We start from the raw sequence: 6,724 nt of genomic DNA, 5'->3' as shown, positions 1-6,724 counted from the left end.
CAAAGTGGTATGGTACATGGTGAAGTTACAAAAATAAGCAGCCTTTCTATATAGCAACAACAAATACTCTAAGAAAGAAATGAAATCATAGGCACACTCTCATACATGATACCATCAGAGTCAATAAAATATCCTAGAGCAAACTAACAGAGCAGGTAGAAAACCTCTATAAGGAAAACTTCAAACTTCTGCAGAAAGATACTGAAAAACACATTAGAAAACTGAAGGACATCTTATGCTCATAAACATAATAGTAGAAACATGTGGTTCACAAAAATAAATTGGTAGATATTGTCTGTGTGAGGATAGGGGAGTATGGTTGCTGCTGCTTTCACTTCCACCATAGTCTGAAAAAACAAACAAACAAACAAACAAACAAACAAAAACAGGTCTGAAAGAGTTTTACCCACATCTTCTTCTGAACACTGTGATATCCAGATCTTCAAACATCAAGTTCAGCTTTGTCCGTCAACCTGTCTGACATGCCAAGCAGGGCCAGAGTTTACACAGATGTTAATATGCACAGACCCTGAGAATGCTGGGATTATTAGTCACACGTGGTAGGGTGGGGAAATCAAGATGACTACCAGTTCGTTTGAAAATTAGGCAGAGGCAAATACAGTGAAGTGTATGAAGCTATCAACATCACAAATAATGAAAAAAATGTTGTTAAAACTCTCAAGTCAGATAATTTGATTGGCCTGCTCTTTGATCACCTCCCCCTGAGTGGGGAGCAGCCTTACCAGGCCACAGAAGACGACAATGCAGCCACTCCTGATGAGATCTGATAGACTAAGATCAGAGGGAAGGAGAGGAAGACCTCCCTATCAGTGGACTTGTGGAGGGGCATGCATGCAGAAGAGGATGAGAGGGTGGGATCGGGAGGGGAGGAGGGAGGGGCTTATGAAGGGATACAAAGTGAATAGTGTAATTAATAAAAGTAAAAAAAATGAAAGTTAAAAAAAGAAAATAAAAAAATTCTCAAGTCAGTAAAAAAAGAAGAAAATTAAGCATGAAATAAAGATTCCAAAGAATTTTAGAGGAGGTCCCAACATCATCACGCTTGCAGACAGTGTAAAAAAAAAAAAAAAGAAAACATGTGGCATGGACCACTGCCTTGGTTTTTGAATATGTAAACAAGACAGACTTTAAGCAATTGAACGAAATGTAAACAAACTATGACATTTAATTTTACATGTATAAAGTTCTGAAATCCTGGATTATTGTCACAATATAGGGATTATGCACAGAGATGTAAAAACCCATAATGTCATTATTGATCTTGAGTACAGAAAGTGATGGCTAATAGACTGGAGTTTAGCTCAGCTTTACTATCCTGGTTAGAAATGTAATGCCCAAGGGGCTTCCCGATACTTCACAGGTCCAGAACTACATGTAGATTATCAGATGTATGATTATAGTTTGGATAAGTGAAACTTGGGTTGTATGCTGGCAAGAGTGACCTTTCAGAAGGAGCCATTTTTCTGTGGACATGACAATTATGATCAGTTGTTGAAGGCAGCCAAGGTTCTGAGATCAAAATATTTATATGGCTATAATGACAAGTACAACATTAAATTAGATCCATGTTTCAGTGATAAGGTGGGCAGACACCCTTATAAGCAATGGAAATGCCTTGTCCACAGTGAAAACCAGCACCTTCTCAGCCCTGAGGCCTTGGATTTTCTGGACAAGCTGCTGCGATATGACCTCCAATCATGATTCACTGTAAGAGAGGCCATAGTGAACCCTTATTTCTGTACTGTTATGAAGGACCAGGCTCACATGTGTTTGTTTCACATGGCAGGGGCCAGTATACATGTTAGCCGTGCTAATTTGATGTCAGGGATTTCTTCAGTGCCAACCCCTTCACTCCTGGAACATTGGCGGGCTCACTGGTGGTTGCTGCAACCAAATCACTTGGGATACCTGTTGCAGCTGCTGCTGGTATTCAACAGTAATGACTGCCATTATCTCCTGATGCCTGAACAGTGATGGGGAAGTCTACCCTCTCCTTGATGCACCTTGTGCCTGGTTGTGAAGGATGATAATTTTTCAGAAACAGTGTCTGAACCATTGCTTATGAATTTAGTAGTTGAGTCATAAAATTATAATAAGTAAACATATTGATAGAATGAATATTTTTTAAATGAATATTTTTTGTAAAAAAATCTATTTATAGATTCAATTAAATCCCATAGAAAGTAGCCACAGCATAGAAAGAAACATCCTCAAACTCATATGGAACCAGAAAAGACCTCAGAAAGTTTAAGCAATTCTAAACAAAAGTAATAATACTAGAGCCATATAGAATATATATTATCCATCCATCCATCTATGTATCTATTTATCTATCTATCTATCTATCTATCTATCTATCTATCTATCTATCTATATCTAATCTACCAACCTATATATGTGTATATTTAATATGCATATATGTCTGTGTGTTTGTAACACACATATGTCTATTATGTATTGTAATATATAATATTAATATAATATATATTAAAGAAATTTAAGCCACTTGGGCTGACAATGCTCCTCACAAGAACCATAGAGTAACAAAACCCTAGAATCCAGTACAGGAAATCATTTAAATGGTTGGTGTGGTGGTTTGAAAGAGAATGTCTCTGTCAGACTCTTATGTATAAATACTTGGTCCCCAGTTGTTAGAACTCTTTGGGAAAGATTAAGAGGTGTGGCTTAGTTGAAGGAGCTGTGTCTTTGGAGGTGAGTTTTGAGATTTCAAAAGACTTCAACCATTCCTATTGTGCCTCCATATCTTTTATTTTCACAGATCAAGATGCAAATTCAGCTGACCCAGCTGCCACGTTTTGTTCTGCCACTGGAGATTCTAACCCTCTAAAACTGCAAGCCTAACTAAGTAATTTAAAAATTGTTTTGGTCATAGTGTCTTGTCAGAACAATAGAAAAGAAACTAAAATAATTGGTCAGTGTAGTACCAGTGATTCTCAAAACAATAAAGTGCTTCATTGTTTCCCTTGGCTGCCTCTCAGAGTTTGAAGGTAAAGCTGTATTGCTGAAGACATAACATTCTTATGACACAGGGCATGGATTACTGAGCTTCCTTACCCTTAAACCTCCTTCCTGTGTTCGGTATTTTATAGTACCAGACACTTTGAAAACAGCCAAAGTAGAGAGGAATTAACAGTCCTATGTAGCTGTGACACCCATTAAGCACAATAAAGATCAAAATGACAATATATTTGCAGAGATATGGAAAGTGGCACTTACACATTGTTTTTTACAAACAGCTGTCTAGTTGGACTCGAGGCCCACTCAACATAAGGAAAATGATGCCTAGTATATGTTCCCAACTTTCCAGTATCATGATTCTTAGAAGAAAATTAATAACAGCCTCTTTGCTATAACTGCATAATTCCTAAATATATTCTCTTCTTTCCTACTCACTTCCTTCTCTTCCCCTCTCAACCAGGATATCCCACCCTATTCTCTCCATTCCTCAGCTTTGGGGCTGGTTGTTTAATTGACAATATAGAGAACAAATGGTGGCACATTTACACAAACTTGACAAATGCAATGTCTGGATTGAAACCAGAGAGTGGAGTATAGAAATCAGCATTTGAATGAACAAAGGTAAATTGTACACATTCCAAGAGAATGTATACAACATAGTATAAATATAAATAATCTTACTTGTCATATATTAAGTACTAGTTTAACTATATAAATACGCTTTATTTAGCCTCCTGTATAAAGTAAATAGCTGGAAACAAACAACATTTGTCTACTTTAATATACCTTAGATAGGTAGGCAATCCTCATACACTTTAGAGATTCGTAAAATATGGTAAAGATGTTCTAATAATAAAAGACTTTTCAGACATGTCGGCTCCTGGCAGCATCCTCATTCTCTGAAGACAATGGGAACCAAAGAACCTCCACCTGGACTTCAAATTTACTTCAAGGCTACCACTGGGCAAAAGAACTGCCCCTTGCCTCGACTGCTGACAGCACTTTGAGGAAACTGTGGACAAGCAAGATACTGGAAAGTCATATGTCCTACCTTGCTGAGACAATGTAGGCCAGTCCTTCAAAATTCCTGCTTCACAGATAAATCTCTCAGAAATTATGGGCCAGTTGGCAAAAGATTAGATGTCCTGTCAGTACAGAGGTACATTCTGCTACATTTGCTGACAGTGTTTAGCAGCTGTACAAGTTTCCTGGTGGAATTTTCAGGGTCTTTTCATATAAGATCATATCATCTGTAAATAAAGATAGTTTTCTTCTTTCTTTTCTAATTTTATCTGTTTGATATTATTTAGTTGTCTCCTTGCTCTAGCCAAGACTGCAAATGTTACAATGAATAGATACGGAGCGAGTGGACATCACTGGTCTTTTTCCTAATTTTAGTGGAATTTCCAGGGGTATTCTTAATCCTTTGGATTTCTTGGGACATTCATGGTCTTTTATGCTTCCAGATGAATTATTTTACTGTTTTCCTCATGCCATGAACTATGACATCAAATTTTGACATGTATTGCATTACATTTATAAATAAATTTTAATAGTGTGGCGATTTCCACTTTATTACTTCTGTCAATCCAAGGGTATAAAATGTCTTTCCATTGTCTAGGTTATCCCAAAATTTCTTTTATGAATGAAGTTATTTTGAATGGAATATTTTTCTTATTTCTTTTGCTGAGATTTTATAGTTAGAATAATGAAGGTTACTGTTTATTTTTTTAATTTTTTTATTTATTACAATTTATTCATTCTGTATCCCAGCTGTAGCCTCCTACCTCATCCATCCCAATCCTGCCTTCCCTCACTCTTCTTTTCCCATGTCCCTCCCCAAGTTCACTGATAGAGGTGGTTGTCCACCCCTTCCATCTGACCCTAGCCTATCAGGTTTCATCAACATTGGCTAGCTGCATTGTCTCCCTCCATGGCCTGGTAAGGCTGCCCCTCCCCCCTTTAGGGGGTGGTGATCAAAGAGCCAGCCACTGAGTTCATGTCAGAGACAGCCCCTTGTTCACCTTACTAGAGAACCCACTTGTACACTAAGCTGCCATGGGCTACATCTGTGCAGAGATTCTAGGTTACCTTCATGAATGGTCCTTGGTTGGAGTATCAGTTTCAGAAAAGACCCCTGGGCCCAGATTTTCTGGTTCTGTTGCTCTCCTTGTGGAGCTCTTGTCCCCTCCAGGTCTTTCTATCCCCCTTCTTTCATAAGATTCCCTGCACTCTACTCAAAATTTGACTATGATTCTCAGCATCGGCTTTGATACCCTGCTGGTTAGAGTCTTTCAGAGGCCCTCTGTGGTAGACTTCTGTCCTGTTCCCTGTTTTCTCCCTCTTCCAGTGTCTATCCACATTTGCCTTTGTGAATGAGGATTGAGCATCTTGCCCAGGGGTCCTCCTTGTTGTTTAGGTTCTTTAGGATTATAGATTTTAAAATATTTATTTTATATTAATAAGTGAATATATACCATGTGTGTCTTTCTGCTTCTAAGATACCTCACTCAGGATGATCATTTCTTGTTCCACCCATTTGCCTGCAAATTTCATGATTTCCTTGTTTTTAATTGCTAAGTAGCATTCCACTGTGTAAATGTACTTTGAAAGTCACCATTAGATTCATGTCTCTCATTTTTTTTTATTTTTGTCTTTTTTTTAGAGACCAAACTGCTTTTGAAGGATTTATTCTGAAATTAAACATTTGGTTTTAAAATGCTTCCAACAGAAAGAAAAAATATAATATAGGTTATAATCACATGATTTTCTGTTTATTCCAGTATGTTATTTTATTTTTTTGGTATTATCATGATATAAGCACTTAAACTTTCCTCTTTAGGACTGTCTTGACTGTATCTTAAGATTTAATATTTTTTTATTAATTTGTCTCTAGAATTATAAAATTTTCTTCACTATTTTTTTTGATGACCAACTGTTCATTTAAAATGTGTTACTTAGTTTGAACACATTTTTGTATTTTCCAATGTTTCTCTTAGTGTTTGTATTGGCTAATTTTATATCAAATTGATGTACACTAGAGTCACCTAAGAAAAAGGAGCCATGTTTGTGAAAATGCTTCTGTAAGATTGGGTTGTACCTATGACTGCTGGTCATATTTTAGTTAGTAATTGGTAGAGAGGACCCAGCCTATTTTTTGGTGATGTCAGTCCTGGTACGATGGTCTCAGGTTCTATCATAAATCAGGCTGAGCAAGCCACAGGGAACAAGTTAGTAAGCAGCACTCTTTATGGCATAAGATCCTGCCTCCATATTCCTGCCCTGTTTGAGTTCCTGTCTTGACTTCTTTGATGATGAACTGTGATGTGGAAGTATAAGCTGCTTACACCCTTTTCTCTTCAAATTTGTTTGGTTGTTGTATTTTATCAATGTTAGACCTAATTAAGACACTGTCAAATTTTACTTTTATTGTATTATGATCTAACAGGATACTGCGAATTATCTAATTTTTGTAGTTATTGATACTTGACAGTATTGATATTAATAAGGTTTTATGTGCTAATGAGAAAAATATGTACTTCCTCTCTATTGGGTGGAATATATGTGTGTGTGTAAGTGTGTGTGTTAAATTAACACATACATATTATATTTTAGCTTAACACATACATATTATATTTTAGCTCTGGTACTCATTTACTTGTCTTCTTCTTCTTCTTCTTCTTCTTCTTCTTCTTCTTCTTCTTCTTCTTCTTCTTCTTCTTCT

At 36.7% G+C, this 6,724-nt stretch overlaps 1 pseudogene; it reads left to right on the top strand.

The window, feature by feature from the left end:
- The first annotated feature begins 482 nt into the window (after positions 1-482).
- On the top strand, positions 483-1,961 carry LOC129692965 (casein kinase II subunit alpha-like; annotated as a pseudogene).
- Positions 1,962-6,724: the final 4,763 nt, after the last annotated feature.

Source organism: Psammomys obesus, unplaced genomic scaffold, assembly GCF_907164565.1.
Source record: "Psammomys obesus unplaced genomic scaffold, mPsaObe1.curated_primary_1811, whole genome shotgun sequence".
In the NCBI taxonomy this organism is placed as follows: Eukaryota; Metazoa; Chordata; class Mammalia; order Rodentia; family Muridae; genus Psammomys; species Psammomys obesus.
Note: the sequence above shows the minus strand (reverse complement) of the source record. Positions and strands in the feature narration are given on the sequence as shown.